We start from the raw sequence: 19794 nt of genomic DNA on the forward strand, positions 1-19794 counted from the left end.
CTAGGAGGGAGATTAGTTTGTAATTTGATTCCTAAGTTTTCCCTCACATTTTCTCATGTGTTTCTTTTGTTTTCCATGATTTTGAGATAAAAAATCTTCTAAATAATGACACTAGTTAAAACCTTATGAGGCACCACCCACCCTATTAGAATGGGAAATTTTTTTGAATAGATCACAATTCTTTCACTAAATTCCATAGACAATATTCAAATAACCCTTGAAACCACAGAAAAGCTCTCACTAGAAAAAATCTACATCTGACTCTACCCAAGGGAAACATAGATCTTAAATGATACATTGGTTTATGACACATAAAGCATTATTCCCTAGTAGAGTCACCATTTTGTTGGTGTTTGAAACTACTAAGCAACTAAATGCTCAATACCAGAATGATAATGCTCAAATAATCTAAAGACTAGCCAATTCCTATAATCAATTACACAAGTAGATCATCTGGACCCAACTTCAACGAAACCAAGGATGGTTTCCTACTCTTTAGGCTCTGCTAAACCAAGGTGGGTATACCTAGGGATCATTCTAATGCAAACTGATGTATTACAACTATCTTAGTTTCATTCTAATTTTCATCTTTTATCCTCATCCACATACACAGTTTACCAATTTCTTTAATGCTTTCAAGTCCATATGCATCCCCTATAAGTAGATCTGCTCCTAATTCTCCTAGAGTTTACAAGTGTTTCTGGGAATAATAGCTACCTATGACTTAGAAAAATAAATGTAAATGAGTGGTGACAAGCATTACAACCTTGAACAAAATAGTATTCGAATGATTTTGAATTTATAATAGTTTTAAGATGTAGAGACAAAATTTAATCTCAATCATCTTTGATTTATAAGCCCAGTTTCTTATCCATTGGGCACAAAGAGTCATTATTGGCAGGAGGCCTTGTTCAATTAACTTGTAATTGAATCTATCAACTATAATCACCTATTTCCATTCTTACATGATATCCTCTTCATAAACTTATGAATTCTACTGATTTATTGAAGCATTTACATAATCCATTGAATTAAAAGCAACAATATAACCAACATACACTCCATCTAGAATGCATTCAATCAAATGAATATTATTCAAATGATCTCAAAAATAATAAACTCATGAAAAGGAGACAGAAAATGGTGTCACAGATTTGGTGTAAATACCCCTTTGTATTATCCTTTTTGCTGACTAATACAATAACCAATAGAAAATCGGTAAAGAACCCAAAAAATCATAATGATTCTGCATTTTTATTTGTCATAAAAAAAGTACATGACTGAAAATAAACTCAAAACAGCTACATATGATTGGACTAAGTGTACTTTCTTGAAAACTAAAAACATACAAAACTTTCAGACCATTACAATGCCTTGAAAACTCATTTATATAAAATGAGTTGTAACAAGCAAATGACAACTGTGATTGATAGGTGTCCTTTTACAAAAATGATTATAGAAACTTTTTCCAAAATATCTGGACACCTTTTTTGAAAAATAAAATAAAGAAAAATAGTTACAAATGACAGTTGGAGCATAAAATCTTCAACTTTATCTTTTTCTCTAATTGCTTCCAGTTGGTAAGGCTTTGATTTTTGCAATTGCTTCCCAGAAAATAACTTCTCTTTTAGTGGGACAATCACAAGTCTTGGTTGTTGCTAACTCACCAACGAATTTCTACCATCTAGCATCAGTGATCACCTTTCCCTCTGAAGTAAACCTATTCATTTTAGTTTCAATTTTGAATAGGGTGTCAATAAGTTCATTGAAAGTACACTTATCAATATCATCTTGGAAAATGGATGCCACCTATGGAAAGTCTACAATATGGTCAAAAGAACTAGACCAGTCATTGAAATCCTTTACTTCGCTATCATAATCAAGAACATAATGAATGGGTATGTGCAGGATCATGGTGTGCCAAAAAGTGGCGATCTGAAAAATATGTAGTTCTGAAATGCCTCAAAGAATTTCAAAATCTATTCCAACTTTTTTCCCACCCATCTTGATACTAAATGAAAACAATTAATACCTTTATAATTCCTACTATATCTTTCAATACCAACCTTATATGGTCATCTTTAAAACATCCTAAAAATGTGTTTTTTGCATGTTCTTATGTGTTTTTTACTTCAAGCATGTAGCTGACGACTTTTTTAAAACTAAAATTTGATGTAATGAAAAGGGTTTCTTAAGAATGTTCTTAGCTTTTCATAAATGTAAGGTTTGTCAAATTACGAGTTCAATAAGTAATTATTACTTATTTTCTAATGGAGATAGCTGCAAAGTGCTGATTGACATACTGGTTGAAAAATAGCTATAACTTTCAAACCGTATAAGATTTGTGAAATCCAAAAGATGCATCACATCTAGGCATGAGTCTACTTTTTATATCTAAAATTATATTTAAAAATATTATCATTTCATTATGATTAAGGTGGTCAGACATACACCTACTTTTTATTTTTGCCCTAAAATTTTTGTAGTACTACATTAAAATCCAAACTTTTGACCAATCAAATATTTTTTTCTCCAGATAAGGCCTTGTATTTTAGAAACTAGATTCAATTTTCTATAGATTATTTTCTTACAAATTTTTGATATAAAGTCTAGAACCACTTTACAATTATGTGTCAAGTTGACATAACCCTGATTTGTTGGTTTTTCACTACCACTTAAGGCCATAGTTTGGTACACCATGATCCTGCACATACTCGAATTAAAGAATGAAAAGCACTTGTTAATACTTTCATTTTATTTTGTATGGCTGCCAAATTCCCTGTGAAAAATTGTAATAGGTCTTTCACCTTGTCCATACCCTCCTTTACATCAATAACTTTATCTGGGAGATCTGGCTTTTTGGCTAACAAGGGTATCAATCTATCAAAGACTTGCATATATGGTCCCCATTGTTGAAAAATTGGCTCAAGCCATCTAATTGCATCCTTGCATACTAGCTCTGCAAATTGTAGATTTATGAATGCATTATAAGCATCTTGAGATATTCTTTTCAAAGTGCTTATTCTATGTCTTAGCACATTCATCATAATACTTTTCTTAGTTACATTATCAAATTTAGGAGCCTCTATTTGCACATTTACTATAGGTATTGGCACTATTACCCCTATAGGTATCTCCTTTGTTTGGGCCTCTGCCTCTATAGTGTGCCTTTCTTCTTCCACCTGCTTGGGTGCATGTACTACCTCAACTGCTGCCTTGAATTGCTCCTTGAATGATATTATTTTTGCTTCCAGTCTTTGAATTTTCCCCTCCAACTCTTCTATTCTCTATTTTTGTACATGGCTCATTTTGAGCTCTTCTTCATACAATTTTTTGATGTTAAGGCACTCATTGTACGCTGCAACTAGGTTATCCTTAATTTCATCCACCTTTACCTTATTCATGAGAGCAAAGTGTTTGAGCAAGCTAGATAATTCTTTCCTGGTAGTGTTCTCCAATGTCCACACAATCATGTTACACTATGTAGTTTCCTGTATATCCATCATTCTAAGCTTTTTGGTGTTAGGGGCCACACTCCACACTTCTAGGGTTCTGGGTCTATGTTAAATCTTGACCCTCTCTTTAATCCTTCACTACTAGTGGCTTCATAACTGATGGCTTTTTCTTGTCTTCACATTTTATCTAGAACAAAAGCCCTCTCAATATCCCAATTTGGTATTATAATCATACCACTCATATGTACCAACTCCCTAGCTTCTGCAAGGGTCATTGTCTTACTCTCAGGATCATAGGCTAATAGGTTTTCAACTAATTCTTTGTTCTTCTCTGGATCCTCTCCTGGCATGAGACTCAATGTGAGCTCATTTTGTTTTATTTTGTAGAGAAAACTTTTAAACTCTAATGATTTAATGAAATCATCATCTTCCATGAACTTTTCAGATTGAATGAGCCTATCATCTAATCTTGATGCTGTAATCTAGAGATCAATAGGGGCTTTTCCTACCTCTGTAGCCCTCTAATGTAAATTATTTTTCCTAATATTAGCAAAATACTCACTATTTCCTAGCATCACATGTAAAGGTCTGCTTACCACCCTTTCCGAGATGTGCATTGTCTTTTGCCTTTTGTTTCCTTTTAGCACCCAAACTGAAGTTGGTGGTTGCTCCTCTTCCAACTCAATCTCCAATTGCACATTTGGCTTAGGGGATTCTCTATTTATAGTGGCTTCCTCTCCCTCTAGCTCATGTGGCATTTGTAAAATGATATAGTCAAAATTATCCACCATTTTCCTCAGGTTACTAGGATATGGAACCTCTATATAAAAACCATTAAAATTAGGGTTGGTCCTCTTCAAAGCCTTGTCTACTTTCCTTATCTCTTCATATTTTTTAAGTAGCTCATCAGCCTCCCCTATTGTTACTATGTTGGCAATTAAGTCCTTTATAGAGATTGGCTTGCTTGGAGGCAGGATGTATCCCCTAATGGCCTTGACCTCATTGGTAATGTAGTTGTTAGGGTAGTACATCTTGTAAGGCTCAGTAGAAAATTTTTACTAGCCTAGGTACTCACTCAAGTCCTCATATACATTCTTTCCTATCTAAAAATCTCCCACTTTAAAGGTTCTATAAACAAAGGCAGGCTTGTGCAGAGAAGGAGGGATCATTTCTTTATTCATCAATAAAAGCTACCAAAAGAATTCAAAAATGGCCAATCTAGGGGGTAAACATTTAGGTAGAAGTTGAGGAGGTTGTGGGCATGCATAGACTCTCATCAATGTGCATTCTTTGAATAAAAAGATGCTTCCCCAGTTATGATGTAATTTGGTTTTCTCATCTAAAAATGAGGGCCAAAGCATAGTCTTCAAAACATTTGGTGCCCTAAAGAAAGTATGTTCTAATTGGCTCATGATAACAGAACTAAACAAATTGAAAAACACAAGTGCATTTGAATAATGAAAGTTTTTATCCCACACAGGTAAGTCCGGGCTAATGTAACCAATTTTGTGATATAGGATAAGGTGCATCAGTAATGAGTAATGGTGGAACTTGAAATTCTTCATTTCTCCCTTCTTTGCACTGACAAGCTGATTGTGTATGTTGTCCATGATAAAGGCTACATAGTCATACTCCTTATGGTGGAAGGGGTCCTATATATCACATGACATCAAGAATAGGGAACCATAGACACAATTCCCTACACCATCACTTCCTAGAACTTTGTGCAAACTATATACCATGTTCTTGAAATAATTCTTGAATTTTCTTAAGCGCAAACAATCCCCTACTTGGAATTATCCCTACCTTTTTCACATTATAAGGGATGTGGGGCAACATGCCATTGTTCAAAAAATAGGTCTTGCTGCTCCAAAATTTCCTCTGAAAATCTTCAAGATCAATAGGTACGTCCATCTATCCTTCCAATCTAGAAGGTTCTATAAAAGAAGTTCTATCCAATGTGCACAAAAAAATCCCATTGTGGCTTTGAAATGCCCTAGTGACTAGAGTGTAGGAATTCATCAATGCTTTCAACAAGTCTACATCAACAAATACTTCAGGAAATATTAGCTTTTCCATATTTTTGTTCCATAGGTTACATACTAGCACATTTTCTATTCTATTTTGGTAAAAATATAAAAACAAGTTGAAACGATCAATTTTAATTCTAGGGCACTGTGCATCCGTAATCAAGAAATAAGGGTCTTTGAAGATGTGGTCATTTGCTAAGATAGCATTCAACGAGCCTAGGAGAAGTTTCAACCAATCTTCAACATGCTTGTTGGGCTTCCTAACCCTCAATTTCTTCTCAATTTTGGCAATACTCTTCTTTCTTTTGCCTTCTGTTGTGACTTCTACCACATCTTCCCCTTCATCTTTAACCTCAACCTCTTCTTTAAGAACCTCTTCGACATCCTTGTCAGCCATCTTTTTTGCAAATTATACTTTTGAAATTTTTTGCATAGCAACATAGAAATCACAGGCCTATGGGTGCTTCGATAAAAGTTTTAGAGCAATAACACAATTTCTTTATAGTGGAAATATTTTGGATGTTCAATCAAATATTTAGTATTTAATGATTCAATCCACCAGCTTTTTAATTAATTCTACATGCACGAGCATTTAATACCACCTTCATAAGTTGAAAACAAGGGATATCAACTATGAGATTCTATTATGATGTCCTTTTCAATGTTTTATTTTACTTGGCTATCATGATTTTGTCCTTTTCTAAACTAGTATGACACTTCAACAGCTTTCTTTTCAAATTCTGGTCTTATGTTCTTATGCTGAATCAAGATCTTTAATCTTTGTAACCCTAGAAACACCTTTGGCTAGCCTTTAAGCTCCTTTGATGATGCTTTAGAACATCCCAAGTGTAGAAGCGTTAGGGCTTTTTAAACACTGCATTGAAATTTCCTTTACACCTTTACACGACCCTTTACACCATAGAATCTCAAACCTTTGCAACTAACATCTTCACTCTTACGTGTCAAACATTCCTCGTATTAGTGTAAAACCCTTGTTTCAACCTTCTCTTTACCTTTTAGGGTCATATGCACATGTATTAGTGGAAACCTTAAAAAATTCCTTTACGTTGCTCTGCTCACTTCATTACCTAGGACATCGTAACTCTTTATACACCCACCTTCCAGTCATATGCTTAAGGCTTTACTCATGGCACTATAATACCTCTTATCTTTTCTTTATTCCTCCTTTACATTTGCATGAGTTACCTTATCCTTGTAACACCGAAAAGCTTTTACAGATGGCATCCCACTCTTACATTTTCTCTTTCTCGTATAAGCATAAAGCCTTGTATTCATTCCTGCACTTTTCCTTTTATGCTTATACGCTTAAACCTAACTTGTAATCATGGAGAAAGGATGAAATAGCTCTTCATTCATATGCTTACCTGTAAGTGTAAAGGCATAATTATAAAAATTCCCTTTTTACTTATCAACAACCCAAATTTAATCTTAGAAAAATAGAAAATAACATCGTCGTTGATTTTTAGCAATGAAAAATTAAGAGCTTAAGTTGTCTGCCATGCAGGTTGGGTCCATCTAATGTTCGTGACGTGTCACCATTTTATTTTCTTGCACCAAGGCCCATTTGACAACTCAATGTTAGAATTCTTTAGAATAATTGAGAGGGGGGGGCGTGTGTGAATCAGTTATCCAAGGTCCAAATGCCCTATTAATACCTTTTTACTATTTTTAATGAATCCATACACTTTTCATCCATCCAAACTTAAATCAATCATATAAGCAAGTTACAGTAAATCAATATGCAAAGATAAAACATCCAAGATCAACACATGACACAATGATTTACATGGAAACCCAATTTGGGAAAAACCACCAGTAACATGCTACTTGATTCTCACTCTTCTGAAGTGATGCCTTGTTAAAAGCCTACCCTGTTAAAGGCTTACAACACACTGTTAAATGTGACCCTGTTAGAGGATTTCACCAAACTGTTAGGAATGGGCCTGGTTAAAGGTCTTTAGAACATTCACTTGGAATGTCACCCTGTTAAAGGATTTATCTTATGGCTATTAAACCAACCTAATTCCATAGGATTTAAACTTACTATTACAATTGCTAGAAAGTAACGATAATGGTCTTTTGATCTGATATAACTTACAACATACTTGCAGATTTTAGATCACACTTTCAGTTCAATCCTTATGCTTGGCTTCAATCAGTCCAGCTCTGACTACTTTTCTTCCTCTCAAGCTTCGTCTCCTTAAGTCTTCTTACTCATTCTACCAATGCAATCATCCTTGTGGTCATCTATCCAAATAGAGTTCATGTGCTTTCTTCTCCTTAGCACCTTCTTAAGTACTTCATGCTTTTATGCTTGACCACCTCTCTCTCTCTCTTTCATTAACTTATGTCTTCTTAAATAGAAATCTGATTTGCCTTTGCCGCTCAATTCTCCCTCTCCAATTTTAGGGTTTCAAAATGGATTAGGTAGGATACAATGTATCTACCCCATATCTTGTTCTCTTCTAGAAACTTCTCCAGTTGTATCCTTAAAAATGTTCTACATGGTGTTCTGTGCCACCAGCTCATCATTCTTATCCTCTTTTTAATTCACAAATTTCTAGATAACAACCTTGTCGGCTTAGATCTGGAAAATCTTTGATTTCCAAAATAATGCAGCAACTCGGCATTATTGAGTTACTGGTGCTCAACACCTCTGTGTTACTCGGCACCTATACCTGCTCGACACTTGGTTCTACTCGGCACTTGATAAACTCTGTGTCACTCGGCATCTGAACTTGCTCGACATTTAAAGTTTACTCAGCATTAACTAGGAATTTTCTCGGCTCTTACTAGCTTGCTTGGCTCCTTCTCTCTAATGAACTTAGTTTGAGCTTTACAAAAGACTTAGCTAAAACCTTAAATCTTTGATATGTTTCAGTGTGCCCATTCTTTGTATCTTATACTATGTAATAAAATACACTTTTTCATCAATGGCTTAGCTGATCCTTGTACTTCATTACAACATCATAACTTCAACATTTCTCTAGGTGTTCTAGTTACATCTTATTGATTTCCTCCTCCTTGACAATCAACTAATTGATATTATTTGGATCACTAAAGCAATTGTCATTCCTACAAGTAGCAAGTTTGACATCAATGACAAAACAATGATTGAGGACATTCTTTACCAGTTCCATATATTATTCCAACAACTTTTCTTATGATCATTTCAATCATTTCCAACAATCTTCCTCTTTGGCATTGATGGAAAACCAAACTGATCAATTAATCAACTTAGTTACCACCAAGATTGTATACGTTGTCTTGCTGTATTTTTACTACTGATCTCATATATCTCCCTCTTTCTTTGTATTGATCAGATTTTTGCATATTTCTCCCTCTTTGACATAAATTCCAAAGATGAGGCATCTTTATTATGCAAAATATAAGCTTTGGCTTCTTGTTGATTTTCTCCCTCTATCACCATGCTTGTGATTGATTTGGAGTTTCTGCTCCTGCTATCATCCTTTAGATCAACCTTTTAATATTTCAATGATTTATTCCTATTGATGCAGGGTAGCTTCCTTGTTGCCTTAAATTTCTTGAGTTAGGGGTATTACACCCAACTTGCCTCTAAGATATTCATAGGCATCCTTGGGCAATGGTTTGGTGAAGATATCTGTAGTTTGTTCCTTTGTGTGAATGTATTCCAACTTTACTTGTTTGTCTTCTACCAATTCTCTGACATAATGACACTTGATTGCAATATGCTTGGTTTTTGCATGCATTACTAGATTTTTGGATATGTTTATAGCACTTGTATTATCACAATACAATATCACAGGTTTTGTTACTTCTTATTTCATTGCATTCAATAGATGTGTGAGCCATACAATGTTTGTGCAATTGACTACAACTACCACATATTCTGATTTTGCAGTGGACTAGGATGTACATGTTTGTTTCTTGCTAGTCCAGGTGACTAGCCTTTTGCCTAAAAATAATGCACGTCCACTTGTGCTTTTTCTATCATCAAAGTTTCCTCCCCAGTCTGCATTTGTATATGCATTGAGCTCAAATTTTCCATTCTTTTTGTAGTATAGACCAAAGTTATCAGTTCCTTTAAGATATCTCATTATTCTTTTTACTGCTATGAGATGATTTTCTTTAGGATTAGTAGAGAATCTAGCCATTATTCCAACTGCTAATGCTATATCTGGTCTACTATGTACAACATATTGTAGTTTTCCAATCATGGATCTATACATTGTTTGATTGACTTCAGCTGACTCATCATTTTTGGATAGCTTATTTCTTGTTGCCATTGGTGTGCTGATTGGTTTGGATTCCTCCAATCCAAATGTTTTAAGAATTTCTTTGATGTATTTTTATTGTGCAACAAATATTCCATGTTTGAGTTGATGTACTTGCAACCCAACAAAAAAATTGATTTCTCCAAACATAGACATCTCAAATTCATGTTTCATTTTGTCAGCAAAGCATTTGCAAAGTACTTCCTTACCACCAAACACTATGTCATCCACAAATATTTCAGATACAATAATGTCTTTACCTTCTTATGCTTTGATGTACATGTTGCTTTTATCATCAGTTCTTTCAAATCCAATTTGCACTAGATACTTGTGAAGTCTCTCATACCATGCTCTAGGTGCTTGTTTCAAACCATAGAGTGCTTTATGTAGCTTACACACCATATCCCTGTTGTTTTCATCAACAAATCCTTCTGGTTGTTCAATGTAGACTTCTTCTTCTAGTATACCATTTAAGAAGGTAGATTTTACATCCATCTGATAGACTTTAAAATCTTTGTAGGTAGCATATGCAAGTAAAGTTCTTACTCCTTCCATTCTAGCAACAGGAGAAAATATTTCCCCATAGTCTATTCCTTCTTCTTGAGCATAACTCTTGCATACTAGTCTAGCTTTGTTTCTAGTAATCTCACCATTCTCATCTAGTTTTTTTCTGAATACCCATTTGGTACCAATCACATTCTTTTCAGTTGGTCTAGGAACCAAACTCCAGGTTTTTTTTTTTCTTATTTGATCAATTTCTTCTTCCATAGCTTTATACCAGTCATCATCTTGTAATGCACCATATATTGTCTTTGGTTCAAATTTGCTGATCAGACATGATTCATGTCTTAGTCTGTTCCTTGTCATTAGTCTTGCATCTTTGTCACCAATTATCTGTTCAGCAATGTGATGTCTTTTTACATATTTGGATAACCTTGGCTCTGTCCTTGTTTCCATGTTTGATCTTTCGGATTCAGGATCACTATGCACTTCATTGTCAAGTTGTTCTTCATCATGTGTACTGTCTTCAGAATCAAATTGTCCATTTTCATCATTCTGCAACTCGGCTTATGAATGCAACTCGACATTCACTGGTTGTGACTCGGCTGAAACTGATACTTGTTGTTGATTTTCAATTTGATTGACATCATCCTCATCAACAACCATTCCTTCATAATAATACACAAAGGTTCTGTACTCTTCCATTTTCTTTGGTATTTGAGCTTGGACTTCTGTGTGCTCATCAAAATTTACATTTGCACTTTCCACAATTTTGTTAGTGTTAATATTCAAACACTTATATGCCTTACTTCTAGTGGAGTAACCAAGAAATATACCTTCATCACTTTTTGCATCAAATTTTCCGTTTCTAGCATCTTTAAGGATAAAACATTTGCAACCAAACACTTTGAAATGTTTTACATTGGCTAAGTGACCATACCATAATTCAAAAGGTGTTGTATTTGTACCTTTCTTGACTTGTACTCAGTTCAATGTATGAACAACTACACTTACAACTTCTCTCCAGTATTTTAGAGCAACAGTCTTTTCCATCTTTAGTGTTCTGGCACGATCAATCATAGATTTGTTTCTTCTCTCAGCAATTCCATTATGTGGGGGAGTTCTAAGAACTGACGTTTGTCTTTTGATTCCTTTATCATTACAGAATATCTTGAATTCATTTGATGTAAATTCACCACCTCTATCTGATCTTAGGCATTTCAAGCTTTTTCTAGTTTCCTTTTCAACTCGAGCTACATACCACTTAAACATTTAAAAAGCATCAGACTTTTGTTTTAAGAACATAACAGTCATCATCCTGGAATAGTCATCAACAAATAGCATTATCTATTTATCTCCTCTATAGCTTTGTATTTCCATTGGACCACATAAGTCAGTGTGAACTAACTCAAGTATCTCTTTAGATGTATATTTTTTGCTTTTGAAACTTGACTTTGTCATCTTTCCTAGCTGACATTGTTTGCACATGATATTATCAGGCTTATTCAATTTTGGTAAACGTCTGACTTTCTTCATTTTACTGATGTTGACTAGATTGTCAAAGTTGACATGACATAATCTTCTATGGCATAACCATTCATCATCAAATTTTGCAAATAAACAAGAAACATCATCCATATCAAGGTAAAACAAATTACTCTTTGTTTGATCTCCTTTTCCTATCAGTTTACCATCAGTATCATAGATTTTTGTAGTTTTGTTTCCAAATTCCACTTTGAAACCTATATTTCCTAACTGTGAGACACTCAGTAAATTGCAGTTTAATCCTTCAACATAGTATGCATTTTCACATGAAATTTTTTCTGTGAGCTTAATGGAACCTTTTCCTCTGATTTGACATGGATCATCATTACCAAATGTAACACTATTTCCATCATACTGAGTAAATTTAGCAAACTTACTTTTGTCTCTTGTCACGTGATGTGAGCATCCACTATCTATGATCCATTTGTCATTCTTGTTTATACATGTTACCAGTGCTGCGGGCTCTTCTTCATCAGATTGGTCCTTCATGGCTACATAAACAACTTCATCATCATTGTCATCAGAATTTTCTTCAACAATATAACACTTCTTACCTTTTTCTTTGTAATCTCTCTTGTCATCATCTCTTCTGTTCTTGTATTTGTTGCCTTCCTTGGAATCCTTTTTCTGTGGACACCTTGCAGCAATATGACCTACTTCATTGCATTTGAAAAAAATGATAGGCATCTTACCTTTGAATTTTCCTTTGGCCCTGTGAAATCTTTTAGCGAGCAATGCTTCCAATTGTTCCACATCTTCCTCATCAGTGCTACTGTCACTGGATACATACTTCATTTTTCTTCCTTTCTTTGATTTCACCTGTTCAACATCTTTTAGTGATAACTTGGCCTTAAAAGAAGATTCAACAATTTTAGGTTTGTAGTTATCAAAGTTAGATAACTCAAATGCAGTGAGTCTACCTATTATACCTTGAAAACTTAGATTATTTCCTGGTATACATCTTAGCTCTTGTATTGCCGATACTCTAATAGCATAGATAGGGAGCAAGGTTCTTAAGAACTTACTATTAACAATATCTTCATCTAGTTGACCACTCAAGCATCTTATTGCACTTACCACTTCTTTTATTCTTGCACCATACTGAGCAACATTCTCATTTTCTTCCATTTTCATGTCATCAAACTTTCCTCTAAGAATTTCTCTTTTTGCTCTTTGTACATTCTGATCTCCTCCATAGATGTTTGATAGGGCTTTCCACATTTTGAACGTAGTGTCACATCCTTTGATATAATCAAATTCAGCATAGTTGAGTGCAGAGGCAATTTCCAGCATTGTCTGATTGTGTTCTTGCTTGTTTTTCATGTCTTCTACAGTAGGAGCACCTGTTGGATCTACATGTTCAGTGACAATTAAATTTTGGGCATAATCTCCTATGGATCCAAGATGTAGCTTCATCAAACTTTGCCATGCAACAAAGTTGTCTTTGTTGAGCTTGGGAACTTCTCTCTTTGGCATTTTGATCTTTTCTGCTTGTAGTTCCTTTAAACTAAATCAACAGTCAGGCTCTGATACTAATTGCTATAATTCTTTATAATAACTAAGAGGGGTGGGGGGGGGAGGGGGGGAGGGGGGGGAGGGGGGTGAATCAGTTATCCAAGGTCCAAATGCCCTATTAATACCTTTTTACTACTTTTAATGACTCCATACACTTTTCATCCATCCAAACTTAAATCAATCATATAAGCAAGTTACAGTAAATCAATATGCAAAGATAAAACATCCAAGATCAACACATGACACAATGATTTATGTGGAAACCCAATTTGGAAAAACTACCAGTAACATGCTACTTGATTCTCACTCTTCTGAAGTGATGCCCTATTAAAAGCCTGCCCTGTTAAAGGCTTACAACACACTGTTAAATGTGACCCTATTAGAGGATTTCACCAAACTATTAGGAATGGGCCTGGTTAAAGGTCTTTAGAACATTCACTTGGAATGTCACCCTGTTAAAGGATTTATCTTATGGCTATTAAACCAACCTAAGTCCATAGGATTTAAACTTACTATTACAATTGCTAGAAAGTAACGATAATGGTCTTTTGATTTGATATAACTTACAACATACTTTGCAGATTTTAGATCACACTTTCAGTTTAATCCTTATGCTTGGCTTCAATCACTCCAGCTCTGACTGCTTGTCTTCCTCTAAGGCTTCATCTCCTTGAGTCTTCTTACTCATTTTGCCAATGCAATCATCCTTGTGGTCATCTATCCAAACAGAGTTCCCGTGCTTTCTTCTCCTTGGCACCTTCTTTAGTACTTCATGCTTTTATGCTTGACCACCTCTCTCTCTCTCTTTTTCATTAACTTATGTCTTCTTAAATAGAAATCTGATTTTCCTTTGCCGCTCAATTCTCCCTCTCCAATTTTAGGGTTTCGAAATGGATTAGGTAGGATACAATGTATCCACCCCATATCTTGTTCTCTTCTAGAAACTTTGCCAGTTGTATCCTTAACAATGTTCTACATGGTGTTCTGTGCCACCAGCTCATCATTCTTATCTTCCTTTTAATTCACAAATTTCTAGATAACAACCTTGTCGGCTTAGATCTGGCGAATCTTCGATTTCCAAAACAATGCAGCAGCTCGACATTATTGAGTTACTAGTGGTTGGCACCTCTGTGTTACTCGGCACCTATACCTGCTCGACACTTGGTTCTACTTGGCACTTTATAAACTCTATGTCACTCGGCATCTGAACTTGCTCAGAATCTGAAGTTTACTCGGCATTAACTAGGAATTTGCTCGGCTCTTACTAGCTTGCTCAGCTCTTTCTCTTTAATGAACTTAGTTTGAGCTTTACAAAAGACTTAGCTAAAACCTTAAATCTTTGATATGTTTCAGTGTGCCCATTCTTTATATCTTATAGTATGTCATCAAATACACGTTTTCATCAATGGCTTAGCTGATCCTTGTACTTCATTACAACATCATAACTTCAACCTTTCTCTAGGTGTTCTAGTTACATCTTATTGATTGCCTCCTCCTTGACAATCAACTAATTGATAGTATTTGGATCACTAAAGCAATTGTCATTCCTGCAAGTAGCAAGTTTGACATCAATGACAAAACAATGATTGAGGACATTCTTTACCAGTTCCATATATTATTCCAACAACTTTTCTTATGATCATTTCAATCATTTCCAACACTCAACAGGTCCCACTCTAAATGATCACTATTATAATCTTGCTTTGCAATTGTCCATGAGGTCAAGAAACATATGCACGTAACACAACTAAATCCCACCTTTGCTCTTATGAATTCCTTTTACCCATAGAACCGTACAACATTTTGTACATTCTTACAAACAATTTCTTTATGCCATGTTGGGGTATTATGCTCTTATGCCAATCATTAGAATGTAGATGCGTAGATCTCAACTCAACACCTTTCCATCCCTTCACTCAATTGCTTACTCATATTCTCGTAAAGTGGCATGACACATATCCTTCAAAACCTTTTATGATCACATACTCAACACTATATCATATGACTAGGAATACCTCTTCAAGCCTCTTTCACTCACTTGCTCAAGTATTCACCGTAAAGTCATAAAACCACTTTCAAAGAACAAAAAGATTTTATGTTTCTTTGTTCAAAGACCAAACATTATATCAAGGAGACTATAAATGAACTGTTTAGCTATTACGAAAGACAAAAGCGTATGTTCATACAAACAAAAACTTCTTTATGTTGTTATGCTACATTATAAAATGCGACCAAGGAAACATGAGGAAGAAGGTATTTCGCTCTTACATGAAACCCTACACTGGAAGACCGTAAAGGGAAAAATTTAAGTGCTTTAAAAATCTTTTCAAAAATTTGAAAGGTGACCGAGGGTTTTTCACACTTAGGGTATTTTAATGGCTGTGTTGAGAGACAAACCTTGAAAATTTAGTAGAATTTGACAATACATGAAGCAGGGCATGACTAGGGTAACCTAAAATTATGAAAATTATGAGGAATGAAACCCTAATCTGCAAAATACAATGACCTAACTAATTTTTCACCAAAATTTTAGACTTTTTCTATAATATGAAAAATTAGACCAACAGAATCAATGTCAACTTATGCCTTATCTCTGTATCTCTAGCTGTACACTTTTGTAGCCTCTTTTGATTAAATGTCATTTCACTATAAGAGGATGATCTTGAACTATGTTCTTTTCGAATGTAATAACATTAGCTCTAATGAGCATGTAGTATCTATTGTAAAGAAATCTATATTAGACAATTTCAAATATAAAGAATTGATGGTCTTCAAAATTGTTTCCAACTATGTAATAGATGTAGAAAGCTTAGCTTGTCTATGTACAAGTTCTTGTGAGACTTTATGTAGTACTTTATTCTCCATTCTTCTCTTAGACCATTGCAATATCTTTTCATTTGTCTCAATATCATCTATCTGGATTTTGTCGACTACATACATTAGCTAGTCCAAAATTGTATGTTGATTGTTCAAATCTATGAATGCAAATGCATATGCAAAAATATCCTTGATTATCTTCTTTTCTTCTCTCTTCTCATTCGTTCTCTATTTTTACTTACGACTCAACAAGATTTACAATTCTTACATCTACTAAGTGTAAGATTGTTCATATCATACTTAGGTAATGTGATTACCTCATCAGGGCTCACAGACTCATAATCTTTGTCTCCTGCATGAGTCATATCTTGAGATCATAAGGATGCATCACTTGGTAATGATAGTTGTAATTGTTTCCCCTTTTCACTTGATCTCGACCGTGGTTGTTGTACTTGTGTAGAAATCACCCATTTTCTATAGCCTTTACACTCAACAATTGAATAAAAGCTTGAGTAGCCTCTTGCTCTTTCTATTTTAGTTCATCCTCTACCATTTGTGTGCATGAACCTTTATCAAAATTTGCCTCATTTTTCAAAATTGGCATACAAGTTAGTGGTGTATATACAATTAATGCCTTACCAAGTTGCTTGACACTTGTAGCCTCTATAACTGATGTGACATTAACATCATTGATCTTCTTGTCTTCAAGCTTTGGATATTCAACAATCTGTAACAAAATTAGGTTAGTGTAGAGTTTGCTGAGTCATTTATTAAGCCTTGAATTTCCTCTTCAGTCAATATATTTAGATTAAGTGGTGGGGTGTCTTTGCCATCTTCAATTGTGATAGTCTCTTTCTATTCACAACTATTGACAAGTTGTTGAATATCCTTTGTTAGCTTGGCCACTTCTTTCTTATATACATCTTCAAATTCAATTGAATCTTGACCTTCCCTCACTTCTACTTTTTATGAATCATAGTAAAAATCCTAAATCTCAATTTTACTATGCTTAAAAATAAAAGCTTACCCAATGTCCCCATGCAACTACTTATGGACAATTTATATTTAAAGTTAACTAGCTAGAGTGTTCCCATGGAATTTTTAAGTTTGGAGGTAACGAAAAATTGGAATATTTTACTACAATAATGGAGCAACAACTGCTTAGAATATTAGTATAAGCTTTGAAAAAAAGAGGGGGCCCAAAATAAGAAGCCACTAATTATTAGAAAATTAACAAATGTCTTCGCCCCATTTACCTTATGTGCTCATGTTGTTGCTTAAATAAAATTTGATGCTTAAATTAAGCAATAATTGTTCTCATGGAAAAATGGAGGAAAATGATATTTTAAAATATTTTCCTATTTTCACAGATCATCTATTTTTTAGCAAATAAAAAGAGTTGTGCAAAAGAAGGGGGGGTTTGAAAATAAACAACTATTTCTTATTGAAAATAATGACAGATGGTAACATAAATTTCATTCTCTCCTTTATTTTCCACCAAATTTTCTCTATATTATTTTGCCTCCAAATTTTTATCAGTAGTTTACATCCAAACCAATAGTTGTTTAAAAATAAGCAGTAAAATTCAGTTTGCATGAGGCCACTTGCTCCACGTTTTATTCCTGAAAATATTGAGCAGTTGTTGCTAAACAAAACAAGTGCCACATAGTGGCTTAGTACTTGCCTTTAGTTTTAATATAAATTTATTTTTAATTTAATAAATCTATTATAGTATATAAAATATTTTTATAAAAAAATATTATATAGTTATAATTTTCTATAATAATATTAGTTTAAATTTAAGTTTAAATTTTATCTTTAAATATAATTATTTATCTATATGTTCTATTGCATTTCTTAAATGATAATATAATATAAGTAATATCATTTTAAAATATTTTTAATTGAACAACAAAAATTATATTATAAAAGATAATAAAATTAAAATATAAAAATACATTAAAAAAATTAATTAAAAAAACTTTTAAAAAGTATTACTTTTACAATTATCAACTTTGGCCCATATAAGAACTAAACGAATTCATGCATAAGAATATATTAAACATTAATACATTCAGCTCAATAATAAATTTTTTTAAAAAGTGTTACTTTTACAATTATCAAATTTGGCCCATATAAGAGTTAAATGAACTCACCCAATCAAATCTTAGAAAAATATTTTCTAAAAATTGTATAGTTAAAAAAATTGCATCTATGCTATGCACAACATATTAGCTTATAAGAAAATCTAAAAGTGATTAATTTTGAGTTGTACAAATTAGAAAATTTAATCACTATTTAAAACATAAAATTTAAAATATATCACAACAATACTTAGCCTATCGGCAAGTACTAATAATCTTAGCAAACACATGGAGACCTGCTCTTATTCTTCATCTTTTTATTTGCCTTAATTTTCTCATTTAAATTTTATTTGTAATTTATACGATACAAAGTTCATTTGAAATTTCATTTAGGAGTGGTGCCTTAAAAATAAAGAGCAATTTTATTTTGCATGGGGTTGTGAGCTCTAGAAATTAGTGCTAGAAATATTGAGCAACATCTACCTGCTAAAATAAGCTTAGCAGCTACATGGGGACTTGCCTTTAGGGGGAAAACATTAATAGATGTTATATCTAGCTTTGCACGCTTATATCTCCTAGATTATATATCAAATTTCAATAATTTTTCCTATTGTCTCTGTATGCAACTTATCTAGTTAAGGCTAAGACTTCGACTTTTGTGTATTAACGATGCATGATGTAGGAGTTGTTATGTGTGAAAGGGTTAAAAAGTAGTCATTTTAAAACGTTGACTAGTACATGACCCCCAATGCGCTAATAATCATTCACTCAAAATCACAACTAGTTGTATAGAAATGTACTTGTAGTAATGCACAAATGAACCAATATGAATTAAAACAACTGAAAAAAAAAAAAAAAAAACATTATCAATTATTGATACATATATGATCAACTATCAATATATCTTACTATACTTAAATCTAAATTTATTTAAATAAATAGTTAAGAAGATAGTATGGCAATAATAGTTACTAGACCCAAACCACTATTGATATCTTTTCCCTAGATTTGTTTTCCCTCATTTTCCACTAGAAATTGTCATTCTCAATATATATTGGACTTACATTCCTCCTCCTATGGCTAGATTCCATAGCTACATTCCGAGCCTACCCAATACCACAGCTTAGGTTTATTTTTTCCAGTTTTCAAAGATAGGCATGATTGGAATTGGCCTCAAATTTTCCCGAGAACGTTTCCATTCAGTAAGACATGAGGAACATGAAAATGCAGCCGTAGCGTGCTGGTTCAGATTATTTAGTCAAAACTCACTTTTAATTATGATAAGTGACAAGACTCTACGTTTTGAGATTTGTTGTAAACCAAGAAAAAGAAAAAGAAAAATGTACTAGTGCCTAACATATAGGAAATACTATAATCTTCGTAATGCTAATATTCAAAACAATTTTCTTCTTTCTGTTTTGATTAATTTGACAAAAATGATTTCCAACATGCAAGAAACACTGCAAGATTTTTCTCTTGTGTTAAAGATGGTCGTGTGTGGCATGGCACTAAAACTCCATCGTTGAATAGAAATACGCGTAGTCATGAAAACGACTTGTGTGCGTAACTT

Source organism: Cupressus sempervirens, chromosome 2 (genome assembly GCF_028749045.1).
Source record: "Cupressus sempervirens isolate cs-2001-9-10 chromosome 2, ASM2874904v1, whole genome shotgun sequence".
Lineage (NCBI taxonomy): Eukaryota > Viridiplantae > Streptophyta > Pinopsida > Cupressales > Cupressaceae > Cupressus > Cupressus sempervirens.